This window comes from Panthera pardus, unplaced genomic scaffold (assembly GCF_024362965.1).
Source record: "Panthera pardus isolate Hobbes unplaced genomic scaffold, ASM2436296v1 HiC_scaffold_17, whole genome shotgun sequence".
Taxonomy (NCBI): domain Eukaryota; kingdom Metazoa; phylum Chordata; class Mammalia; order Carnivora; family Felidae; genus Panthera; species Panthera pardus.
The window spans coordinates 79521854-79535583 of NW_026526732.1; the positions used below are offsets into that span (position 1 = coordinate 79521854).

The 13730-nt window shown below is 41.8% G+C and overlaps 1 pseudogene; it reads right to left on the reverse strand.

The window, feature by feature from the left end:
• Window positions 1-702: 702 nt before the first annotated feature.
• Window positions 703-13730, reverse strand: part of LOC109263236 (parafibromin-like) — a 110931-nt pseudogene continuing 97903 nt past the window's right edge.

Genomic DNA, 13730 nt, shown 5'->3' on the forward strand with positions numbered 1-13730 from the left:
GGGAAGCAGCTCAGGAGTGTATTGTGACTAATCTGGTCTAGTCTGGACCAATCATACCAATCTAGTTCTTTTCTTTCAAAACTGGATATCTCGTCTCCCTTAAGCCCAGGGTGGTGTGACCCTGTTAGGGTCAATAATACACAGAAGAAAGGGGGGGGCAGGTTTTGAGAAAGCTTTGCTTTCCTGAAAAAATAAAACCAGGCAGATAGTTGATCTGCTTTCACTGCTTCAACCTGCCTTGAAATAAGATGTGATGCCTAGAACCACAGCAGCCATCCTTTGGCCAAGAAGCCTGAAGAATTTTTGCACAGACATGTTGCTGACTTAACATGGCAGTTGCCTATGTCCAGTGGAGGAAAATAAACTTTTCTTTTTCTTTTCTTCTCTTTGCTTTGCTTTGCTTTTCTTTGCTTTTCTCTTCTTTTCTTTTCTGTCTTTTGAAAGAGAGAGAAAGACAGAGAAAATAGGAGGGGCAGAGAGAGAGGGAGAGAAAGAGAATCCCAAGCAGGCTCTGCACTCAGTGAAGACCCAAACTCAGGGCTTGAACTCAACAAACTGTGAGATCATGACCAGAGACGAAATCAAGAGTCAGATGCTCAAGTGACTGAGCCACCCAGGCGCTCTGAACATTCTCCTTTTCTTAATCTATTGTTGGTCAGGCTTTCCTTGAAGCAAACAGTCACTAAGGGGCAGCGCGGCCACTTACAACACTACCAGGTTGGCTTGCCACACTTCTACAGATTCAGCCGAGAAGGAGACCACAGACCCAGTCTATTGAACAAAGAGCATAGACAAGAGCAGCGTGGCGTCAGCCACCTGCACCCCCTGTCCCACGGGCCCACGCCAAACCAGAAAGGCCAAGCAATGCGCAGCACAGGCAGTGGGTGCTGTTGCAGTCCACAATCACCCCACTAGAAAGAGTTCCTGTGGCTTCCTGGGAATATTTATTTCCTCTCACAAATTGGATTCTGGGGATGACATAATTCTCACCCACTTCAAATATGTGATACATGTCTCTCTCTGCTTCTTTTTAAGGTGTTAATGGTTTTTCACTGTGTGGCTGTTTCTATGCTCATATTTATACTCCATATTTGCTTTTTTTAATAGTTGTTATTAAACATCACATCTGTGGGACCCTAGGAAAATAGTATAGGCATAGTCTAAAACAGATCAAGCAAAGTTTGCCTTTACTTTGGCCTCTACGTTTCAATTTTCAGGGTTCTCATGATGCTTACCAGTATCTAAATTTTATGTGTATCATTGGTAATAAAATTGCAGAACTAAAGTGCCCAACCTCTCCTCGGTCCTACAGTGCTTTCTGCAATTAGGAGAATCTTAAAACACACTGTAAGGGCAAGTGTGGTGGAAGGCCTTTTCTGGAAATGGAAGCTAGCATCCCCAGGTAAACTTATCTCTTCGCTGTTAAATGCCATAAATTTTCATTAGGTGATCAACAGAAATGGCATGATTGCTCAGGAGCTCAACCCTGGTATTTAAATTTCTTCTCCTCAACTTTAATGAGGGCATATATCAGAGCAGCAGAGTGGGGTGACATTTACAACACTGCCACTCCATTCTGTGATTAGACACACATCATTCAGAGGTTGGGCTTCAGACTAGTGGTAGTTCCAACGTGTTCTAAACAGCAGTCGTGGTAATTACAAAACTTACAATGAGAAATAACAAATAATATCTTGTTTTTCAACCTGCACTTCGATTAGCAGTAGCATCACATAGCTGGAAGCGTGGCAGGGGGTTCTGCTATATGTCGCTCCCTGAACACAGGAGTGGGAGGGAGAGGAGGGCCTTCTAGCAGATGAAGAAATAGAGAAGAAATTCAGGAGTTGGGAGGACACCACAGGAAAAGATAAAAACCACAGAACATAAGTATATTAATCAGGGTTCTCCTCAAAGCATTAAATAAGGTCTTGTTAAAAGATCAATCTGTGACCTTCATTTGTAAGTTTTGGTAAATTCATAAAGCTTGAGCCTCACTCAGCCTTTAGGTCAAGATATATCCATGTGTCTTGATCCAAATTCCAGAAACAGGAGAAAATTCAGAATCTCAAGTGTGCTGTATGTTTTACCACGTAGCTATCAATGTTTCTTAGAGCTCTAAGAAAACTGATCTATCCAAAGAAATTTTGTGATAACTGAGTTCTCTTTTTTAAGTTTTTTCAAATCTTTATTTATTTTTGAGAGGGAGAGAGACAGAGTGCAAACGGGGGAGGAACAGAGACAGAGGGAGACACAAAATCCAAAGCAGGTTCCAGGCTCTGAGCTGTTAGCACAGAGCCAGACGTGGAGCTTGAACTCACGAACCAAGAGTTTATGACCTGAGCTGAAGTCAGACGCTTAACCGGCTGAGCCATCCAGGTGCCACTGTGATAACTGAGTTCTAACACTGTTTCATTCTATTGCTGGACATTTAGATCTAGACAAATTTCATCATAGTTGAGACAAAATTCTTTAAATTTGACAAATATTTCAACTGGTGATCCGTCAGGCAAAAGCCATGGCCAATCTTTGGACTGCCAGACAGGACCCTGTATGACAAATGGTACAACCTGGTGCCCCCGACTCTTGAGGCATGTGCTTAAGGAGCCGGCTGCTTAAGGGTTCACTTAAGTGAACTGCTACTCTATAAGGAACTCAGCCCTTTGGCTGCATCTGCTCTTTTCTACTCGGAATCATAGTTTCATTTTCTCATTGGCTGCCTTGTTTTCCTTTTCACCTGATGTGACAAATTCAGAGACTGTAGAAGGTCTTTTGCATTAAGCATGGTGTTTAAAGAGGTAGTAGGTGCTTAATTTATGATCATGGGTGCTAAAGATTCTTTTGTCTCGTTTGGTGGAAGCCTGATTTGAGAAACCGGTCTCAGAACTGGCTGTGTTCAGGAGTCTGGGTCTTACGGGCAGATGAGTCATCCTCTGTTACAGATTTCAGTGGTCTTCCCTGGTAGGTACCATAACATCATTTTGGAAGACTTCCATTTCTTCTTTTCCTTTGAACGTCTCCTGGTCATATCTGTTATAGGCAGCTGAGACAGGCTATTTGGTATACAACATGGGATCTACAGATACTATATTTGGGATCAGGTATATTTCATTCTTCTCTGGCCTTTACAGATTGAAGAATTGCAAAAGTATTCTTGGAAACAGTTTACTGTATTTCTGATCCTACCTCCAATTCTGCTGATGATATATCTTGGGCCATAGTTACCTCAACATCCCCCCAGAGCCTCTGTTTCGGGGCAGCCATATCATCATCTACATCAATCTCGATTGCAGATCTTTTCTTAGCCTTGACTTTGCAGCAATTTTTTTTCCCACTGACACAGCTTCAGACAAAGACTGATCTGTTCAGCTTGTACAATCCTTCCTTTTGGCCCCTCCAAACCAGCAGGGAATCTCTCTTTATCAAGGTCCACACATTCTTCATCTTCAGTTCATGGTTTCTTTGCTCCTCCTACAACATCCCCTCATTTTAACTTGAGCACATCCCTGAGGACCTATTTCTAGGGGTGCCCTTCTGTCCATCCTTGCTGAAGTTAATGTTTCGCCATGAGTTATCCGAGAACATCTCCTTAGTCAGGGCCTCTAACCACAGCAATGGTTTCAGTAGCCTCAGTAGGGCATCAACAGTAGGATGCGAAAAGCACACATTGTTCAGTATGAATAAGGTAGAATCCAGCGTGCGATGTTCTCTGGTTTGCCTTCCTTTCCGGTCTCCCAGACTACGTAACTGATCTTGATGTTCTGGGGTTACTAGAATGCCTGACAGTCACTTTGTCTTCCTTCACAACAATCTCCTTTTCTGGGTGCTGTGCTGTTGTACGATGGTGGGTACATGTGTCCCCCACCTCTCTGCCATCTCTGATAGCAGATGTGGCATCGGTCCCTCAAATCTCTGAGGACCCCACACTATAAGGCCTCATAAGGGCATATGAGATCATCTTAACTGGGCCTTTCCACCCTTAATGTATTTTTTTGGTAATAGCTGGGTCCAGCGTGCACATCTACAATACACATCCCCATCAAGAGGGATTTTCTTATAGTTTCACACTTATGTTCAAAATTGGCCCCCTGTTTTTTTTTTTTCTTTACTGATAGTACTACTCAGTTGGTGAGGCTTTTAACCAGTCATTCTGCATTTTTCTCTTTCGTTTCCACTCCATATCTAACCCAACCAGAAATCCTGTCTCTGGAAGATTTCTGTAATAATCCCCTAACTGGTTTTCCTATTTCTAGTTTCAGCCTCCTCCTCCTCCTTGCACCCCACACCTCCATCTAGTCTCCAAACTGCAGCCAGAGCATTCTTTTAAAAGGCACATTGGATCGTGTCACTGTCTTGCAATAACCTCCAGTCACATCACTGGCGTTTAGAACCAACCCAGAGTCTTCTCTGGGACCTCCAAGCCCTGCATGATTGTGTCCCTGGCTATCTCTCTGAACCTAGTTCACAGACCTGACCCCTGGCTCACTCTGCTTATCACACTGCTTCTTTGCTGGTTCTTATATGCCAACTGAGGACCTGCATCAGGTCCTTTGTTCTTGCTGTTCCATTAGCCTGGAATGCTTCCTCTAGGCAGCTGCTTCCTCAGTTTATCTGCTTTCCCGCTCAGAGTCACCTCTCCCCTTGAGAACCCTATCTGAAATATCACTCCCATCCCCTTACCCTCCTTTATTCTTCATTGTAGCATTTATGGTTATTCAGTATCATATTATGTATTTCTTATTGATTTGTTTATGGTTCCTGCCTAACAAACAAAGACCCCTGAGCACAGGCAGTCTGCTTTGTGGTCTGCAGGGTCCCCCTCACCTAAAAGGATACATATTTGTTGAATGAATGCTAGATGGGGAAACTGGAACTTAAGACAAACTATCCTTATTTTCCTGTTTTTTCCAGGACAATTTTGCCAAGGGTAAGGACAATCCAGTGTGCAAGTAATGTGGGCATACATGATCAGAAATGGACCGTAATTTGAACTCAAGTCCTGTTGTATCCCTTTGTGGCTCCCTGTTGATGGCTGCAATAAAATTTTATAATGGTCTGCCTAAAGAATCTTAAAATTAAATTCTAAATGATTTCCTCCTAGTGTTTCTGCCCTGACCACACAGAGGGTCTGCAGGAGACGATGTACTAGAATAGCGTGTGCCCAAGCTGGAATTGGTACAGCAGCATCAATATCGTATTTGCTAACTCATGTTGCTAATGAGGACAGTTTTGGGAAGTTTCAATGACAGGCTCCTCATTTACTTCCTGAGCTGCATGTATAATGCTATCAGCCCCAGAAACAAGGTTGGTAACATCAGTGCATAAATCACTCTTCAAGTGAGCAAAGTAAATATGCTATGACTTCCGTTTACCCCATGTAACGGCAAATGAAGGAGAACATTTATTATTTACTTACTCTGATTACATCAGCTTTTGAAATTGTTCTAGTTGAACTATAAAACTCTACCAAATGTCTTAGACTGACCTACCTAGTGGAGTAGGGAAACTTATAGTGGTAGCCAGAAAACTTAGATTTGTCTCCATCACATGTGTAAGCTTGTGGGAGCAGTTTACATTCCTTCTGTTCCTTTTAATAGTAGAGGATAGTACAGTCGAAATTTTCCAGAGAGACCAGCATTTTCAGAAAACAACAACTATAATAGGATTCCCCTTTATTGAAAAAAGAAATAAGACGATTTAAAATATATAGAGAAAAAATGTTTGTGGGGGCACCTGGGTGGCTCAGTCGGTTGAGTGACCAGCTCTGGCTCAAGTCACGATCTCACAGTTTGTGAGTTCAAGCCCTACATCAGTCACTCGCTGCTGTCAGCACAGAGCCTGCTTCTGATCCTCTGTCCCTGCCCTCTCTCTGCCCCTCCTTCACTCATGCTTTCTCTCTTCAAAGACAAGTAAAAACATGAAAAAAACCCCACATATTTGTGGAACAAGATTTGACTGTCTACAAATAAATGTATAGAATAAGGAGTTTCTCTAAAGTTCTGTTTTTATGCTTTTTGCAAGTTTTCTGCATTTCTTCAGGCATAGGTCACACATATTTACTGAGCACCTACTATGATCTGCGTACCTTGTTAAACAGAGCTAGGGATGTGCGCTGTAGAGGACAGGCATGCATGTAAACATGTATTGTTTTTATAATTAAATTAAAAGAATATATTCTCTCTGATCAAAATAATCTCTGTTTTCCTAAAAGTTTGAGGCAAAAAATGGAAGAAAGAATTGTCAAAATTTCAAGGAAAATCTTCTAAGCCAACAACTCAGATGACTAGATTGGTCGGGTTGCATCTACAGGGCTATTGTAGAATTGGATTGCACGAGTTCAGAAATGTTTGCAGCTTTGGAAACTGGTCTCTGATGCTCCTAGTAGTATTTATTTTAGCTGTTTGTTTGTTTGTTTGTTTGTTTGTTTGTTTAAAACCTCTTTCAAAGGGTTATATGAACTTAATAACCTCTGTGTTGCTAAGGACCAGATAGGGGTCTAGCACACCACGGGTGTGGTGAGGCCAGAGCCCTCATGCCTTCTGGAGGAAATTCTCGTTGTATATTTCTGGAAAGCAACTTGGAAAAATGCATTCTTCATCTCACATGTGGAAAAACTTTCTTAAGGTCTGGCCATACAAAAATTGAAGAAGACATTGATCTTGAAGCCTCCAGATTCTGTTTCTTAAAGATAATCTCCTCACACTTTCCTAGTGTTTAATATTCTCTGTCCACAGACAAATCTACTCCTAGGAAATCATTTTGAAACCGTGACTCACACCAAAGTTCAGGTGATTTAGGTATGTTTCTCCTTTCCCTAAGGCATTTGCCCTATCATGGCTCAACTCTTTAAACAAGGGGAATCACTTCTGAACTTCTTACTTTATCATGTTAATTGGAGATGTAGAGTACCTTTCAATTCTGACATTCTTTGCTTCTAAATGCACAGCTTAGTATTTGTGTGGATATTATGGGGCAGAAGGGAGGAAAAGCAGGGGGTGAAATTTTTTTTTGTGGAAGACCCTATTATCAGTTAGGGTGATTTTCCTTATAAGTAACAAAACACCTAACAGCATTTTATCCAATAAAGTCATTTAATTACCCAGGTAACAAGAAGTCCAGAGATGTGAGTTTCCGGAGTGGGTCAGCAGCTCAACATGGCTCAGCCACTGAGTCAGTGTCTCTGATGGACTTGTCTTCCCATCATACCTTCCCAAAGGTCTGCAGCAGCTCCAAGCATCTTATCTTCACCTAAGTGTTCAAAGACAGAAGGGTTGTCCTCATGGGCCTTTCCCCCTTTGTCTGATGGGAGACTGTCTCAAAGCTCCCCAGCAGACTCCTCTTATCGCACATTGGCCGGAACTGGGTCATTTCCACCACCTGTAGTAGCAAGGAGTTGACAGACCAATCACAAGTTTTCCCCAGGGCTAGGCATATCGAGAACTGGAACAAATTGAGATTTTGTTAGCAAGGAAGCAAAGGAAAGTGTTGCTGGAAGGCAGTCAATAGTGTCTGCCACAACCTTGGGACCACATCACCAAGGAGCTACTCTGAGCAGATCTGTGACCATGCTTGAAAATGGCTGAGTCAGAAACCCGGGCTTTCTCTAGTCCCTTCCACCTTCTAGTTCCTTCCTTGCAAATGTTCAGGTTAAGAGGGGAGGGGTGTGTGATGGAAACAGATGGTGATGTTCTAAATTAAAAGAGAAATGGGATGTTGTAGTGCTGTGTTCAACTTGTCTATTCTCAAAATTTTTTGTCACACAATTTTATTCTTTAACTTGAATTTATTCTGCTGAACATCTTCTGCAAACTTGCTATAAAAACAATAGATTTTTTTTTTTGGTCAGGCTGCTCTTTCACTGAAACAGTCCAGAGATGATTGTATTCACTTTTATTTTTTAAATCTCCACTTATCAAATACTAGTGTGCAAAAAACAACAACAACAACAACAAACAGATGGTATGATTTGAAGCTTCTTTTGTTGTATGCAGGCTAATGTTTTAAACATCATGCCAAAATTTGACTTGTAATTTTAAAATTGCTATTTTCCCAGGCTGAGCTTGGAATATCCTCAAATTTCTCCAACAGTGTCTCATGAAGGGAAAGCAAGATTTTTGCATGTGGGCAAATTCAAGAAAAGGACAAATGTTTAAAGGACACATTTTTTTCAAATGAAAATTAAAATAGTTTTATTGAGGGGTACCTGGGTGGCTCAGTCAGTTAAGTGTCTGACTCTTGATTTCAGGTCAGGTCATGATCTCACAGTCCTGAGATCAAGCCCCTGTTGGGCTTTGCTTTGGGCTCTGGCAGTGGGAGTGGAGCCTGCTTGGGATTCTCTCTCTCCCTCTCTCTCTCTGCCCCTTCCTCGCTGGCTCCCGCTCTCCCTCTCAAAATAAATAAATAAATAAATAAATAAATAAATAAACAAACATTAAAAAAATAGTTTTATTGATTCTAATGTAGCAAAAAGTTTCTATTTTTAGAACATATAGTACCTATGGCATCTAAAATGAATGTTAGTTTTCAAAATCTCACTTCTTTTTTAGTTATTAAAATACTGGTATCTTAACATCTTTGAAAAGAAGCAAACAGATTCATCTTTCTAATCATTCATCTTTTATAGTTGGGTAGAGTTTAGAGTTTATAAAATTTGTTCATACACGCTATTTCATGTTATCTTTCAATGAACCTGCAAAAAAATATTATTTTTCCCATTTATATACGAGGAGATTGAGGATCAAAAAAATACCTTACCTAAGGTCAAAGAATGTTAGCTGTGGAGTTAGGGTTAAAATGAGGTTTTCTATCCATTGTAACTCTTACTAGTGCCTATCCTATGTCAAGAACCATTCTGACACTGGAAATAATAAAAGAATAATAATCATATCTAACCTTTATCGAGTGCCAGGCACTATCCCAAATACTTACACGTGTTGTTACCTCTAATCTTGTCAACAAATCTATGAGATGGAAACTATTAAAATTCCCTTTTTACAGATGTAGAAACAGAGGTCTCAAGACTTACATAAGGTCATCCAGATAGAAATAGGGAATTGTCACTTCTTAATCATTTAACAAGCACACACCTCTCTGTGTCTAGGTTGTAGTTACCTCCTCCATGGCTGGTCAGAGACTGATCTCTGCAAGACGGAGCCACCTTTGGAAACATCGGCTGCCATGATATATGGCTGCTCTTTGCAGTACTGTTGCATTTTTTTCATGACCCTTAAGCTGCCATGATGCAAACCCAGCTCAAAGAAGTTAAGCAAAAGGGTTGTCTATTGACTCATAGAATCCAAGGGAGGGCTGAACAACCAAACCACCCACCCATGATAAGGGCAGGATGCTGCTGGTCGCGGGCGTTTCTGGAAACAGTAACTTCAGGGCTGGTTGAATGCTTGCCCTCTTTTTCTCTTATTTCTTTGTGCATGTTGGCATCATTCTTTCTTACTACCAATAGCTTTTTTTCAAATGGTAGAAATCCCAGTCACTGATACCTCATGAAATTCATCTTTTGACTTTCACCAACAGAGTCTGACTCTATTCGGTCTAGTTGGAAAAAATTCCACAGAAGGGCTCTGATTGGTCTGGCATATATAAGAAGCCACATGTGGACCATTCATATCATGTATGAACCTGTAAGAGTTGACACGTGCAGCTGGGCAGTGTGTGTGCTTTACAAAGGTGCCTACCCAAGGGGCATGTAGGGATTGAAACAAAGCCCATTCTCTGCTCACCAAGACAGTAACCTGGGATAGGCATCATCCTAGAAGAAAAAATGCCCTTTGCTTCCTTCAGACAATGGGTTTTTCCAAGCTGGGTACCCACTGGGCTCAGCACTTTTATAAATGGAGGTATAATTGACATATAACATTATACTAGTTTCAGATGTTGTAATGATATGATATTTGTAATACTGTGAAATGATCACTCCAATAATTCTGTCACTATACATAGTTATGACAATAATTCTTCCTTGTGATAAGAACTTTTAAGATCTACTCTCTTAGCAACTTTCAAATATACAATACAGTATTATTAACTATAGTCACCATGCTGTATATTATATCCTCATCACTTATTTACTTATTTATTTATTTATTTATTTTTATCTTAGAGAGCACACAAGTGGGGGAGAGGGGCAGAGGGAGAGAGAAAGAGAAAGAGAGACAGAGAGAGAGAGAGAAAGAGAGAGATGGGGAGAGAATCTTAAGCAGGCTCCATACTCAGTGTAGAGCCCAACATGGGGCTTGACCCCACCACCCTGGAATCACGACCTGGGTCGACATCAACAGTCAGATGCTCAACCGGATGAGCCACCCAGGTGCTCCACAACTTATTTATTTTATAATTAGAAATTTGTGCCTTTGACACCCTTCACTCATTTCACCTCCCAACCCTCCATTTCTGGCAATCGCCAATCTGTTCTTTGTATCTATGAATGAACATACACACACACAACTTTTTTTCCACATGGAGGCACTGATTAGGTTTGCGGTTACCCTGTGTAAAATATGACAGCTTCCGAGGAATGTAGATGGAGGAAGAAAAGGGAAGTGCTCATTTCAGAGAAAGAGGAGATGAACAACAGAACACTGAAAGGGAATTTGAGCCACTTGCAGTGCTCAAAGTTTTCTTGCTTAGTAACACACAGTGAGTGGATTTTCTGTAGAAAACTGTTTCTACTTCACGTAAATTAAAAAAAAAAAAACAAACAGTTCCACAATCAAGGCATGAAAAAATGATAAATAGAGGCTGTGAGGTGAACAAAACCCACTGCCATTTCAAGGTTTAATAGCACGTTGGGAAGCAGCTTGCTCCTCCCGGGCATTACACATCCTCTCTTTGAGGATGCAGAAGCTCTCTCACGGTGGATTCAACTAAACGATTTCATGGTTTTTATTGAAAAGACAGTCTGACATTTAATCGAGACGCCTGATGGTCTGATCGTCTAGGAGCAAAGCACTACTGAAAGCAGCTTTGGTTACATGGAAGTGATATTTTTAGCACCAGGTTTGTGGAGCTGCAAAAATTTAAAACTTTAAGAAAGAAAAAAACCTAATTCTCAAGGGTCAGAACAAGCAAGGTTTTCTCTGGAATGCAGTCATACCACCCTTACCGAGTAGGCTCAACTTCTTCTCTGAAACCGCGGCTGCGTGGACGTGGGAGGACAGAGCGTGTTTAAAGATGGGCAGGAAAAGGCTGGACCTAAGAGTGTGACCAGCCAGGCCCTATTTCAGTGCAGGCCAGCCCTCAAGCCATGACACAAAGGGCCCAGTGTATTTCTTCTGAGATCACCAATGCCCAGCCGGCAATCGTCTTCCCGGGATCACACACACTATCTCAAGAGTGCGAGCTTTGCAAACATGATCAGGAGGAATGCAGCAAGGGAAATATCTGGTATTTCAAGGGCCGCAATAACAAATTGTATCGTTTCATCGTGCGCAGCATCTCTCCCAGCTTAAGTAGACTCTACATGGGTGGCCACCATGTTTTTTTAGCTCCTTTTTTGCCCTGGCTTTCCCCCCCTCAGTTTATCCTTCTTTGGTAGCCCACACTCATCATGTGTCTTGGATTTTCCCACACCCTCCTGCTCTTCCTTGCTGCTTCCTTTTTCTTAGGGGTTTTTCTTCGTCAGATGAGCTAGTTAGGACCTCAAAAAGTGAACCACAGTGGAGAAATGGAGAAATAGAAGGTTGTAGCAAAGCCAGTCAGGGGAAGAACGGGGGATGCTCACTATCTTGATGTGCCATCTCGCCTTCATTTCTCTTATTTCTCCTCTTCTTATACGTCACTCATCATCTACTCCTCACTACGCTTTTGTCTCTCCTTTTTTCATCTTCTCTATGAACCTAGCCCTCCTTACACAATTTCTCTTGTCAGCAAAGATAACAGCCTACTCAGTACATTTAAAATCTGATTGTTGTTTGCTGAATTAAAACAACACACTCTTCAGCAAGGTGCTCCAGGGATTTCCTGAGAAAGGTGCGGAGTGTGTGGGAACCATCAGGCTCTAACTCCGCATTCTGACCCTGCTGCCTTTCCCTGGGTGTGGGACTTGCGTTGGGTAAGCAGAAGTAACATGTGTCACTTGCAGGGGACATATGTCACTTCAGGGTGGAAGCTTTAAGGCCAGTGCCCACTTTTCTGTGCTCTCTTTCCCTCTGCCACAATGACCGGCCATGTTTTAGAAGGTGGATACCCCCTCAGCCTGAGTCCTGGAAAGCACATGACTTTGAGCAGAGGCTACAAGCTGACCTGCATTCAGCACCTAGATAAACAAGGAACAAATCTTTCTTATTTTATGCCATTGAGATTCTTGGGCTGTTTGTTACTGCAGCATAAATACAGCACAGGAGCTGATAACAAGGAAGACAGAATGACATGTTTCCTACCGAGTAACCCTCGTGGAAAATTTCCATTTGCACCATGAAATTGCCTCTTGCAATTCACTGAGATCGGGAAGGTAGGCCAGTGACAGAGACTATATTTGATGCTTAGCACCTTAGTTTTATTTGTGCTTCAGACAGGAAAGGACCATATGAAATGAATTACTGTGCTGTGTGTGTTCTCTTCGACTTACTCCCTACTCTCTGGTCCTCAGCTGGGCAGTGGTTCTTTGCCTGCAACTTCCGGGGATAAGAGCACTGTTTCCTCCTTTGTTGGTGTGTTGGAAACAAGGCACATTCTTCCCTAAATGCCCATAGCATAGCTGAAACCAAGCTGTTACTCAAAGCAAGGCTTTATTGATGGTTTAAGGAAAATAGAAGGGAAATGCAACACCAAGAAAGCCTACATTCTGACCAGGCACAAGCCTGTTGATAGGATCTCCTGGCTTTCCCCATCTCTCCTGACAAGATGGAAGCTTCTGTGCCTGTTACACTCACCACCCCTTACATGACTTCCAGCATCATAAATGTCCCTGGAATCTCCCTGCCTTAGACCAAAGACCCCAGTGGAAAGGAACATTTTCCCTCTCCCAACTTGCTTACAAAATCCTCCTTTCTTATCTCTGGCCCAATCACTGAGATCATCTGCTCTTTTCAAGGAAACTGTATCCCCACCTTTATGTACCATGATCTCACTCTATGGCCCCAACAAGACAATCACACGATTGTATTAGAAAGGATAAAACTGGCTCTACTGTAGCAACAAACAACCCAAGACCTCAGAAAGTGGCTTACAGTGCAGAAAGGTCTTATGTGGTCAGTGTACTGGTATTCAGGAAAACTTTTGATCATGTTTCTATAGTGTTTATTTTTTAGAACTAATTGGAATGTATTAATTTCAGACTTATCCGCACCTTGACTTGCAAAATCCTATTACTTTAAGTGCCAGTTTTTCTGTGAAGCCTTCCCTGAGTCTAGGCAAAGTGAATTCCTCCATTCTGGGTAATTCTTCAGCACTGCCCTCCATGCCTTTATGACAAAATTATTTACCTTATTATATTCTGATTTGTCTTTTTTTTGCCTCTCTTCATTTCCTAGAGGATACCTTCTTGAGGACAGCAATTAGGTATTTTTTCTATGTCTATTACACTGCCTAGCACAGTACTTGAGAGCAATAACCAGGCAATATAAATCAACTCCGTGGAGAAGTGAAATTCAAGTTGTCATCATGTCCCTGTTCTTGGATCATGTGTATATGTTTATGTGTTGTGGGGTGTGGGATATAGTTATATCTGTATAGTATCATGTCTAAAGGGATGTGTTCAAAATGGTGCACGTCAAACC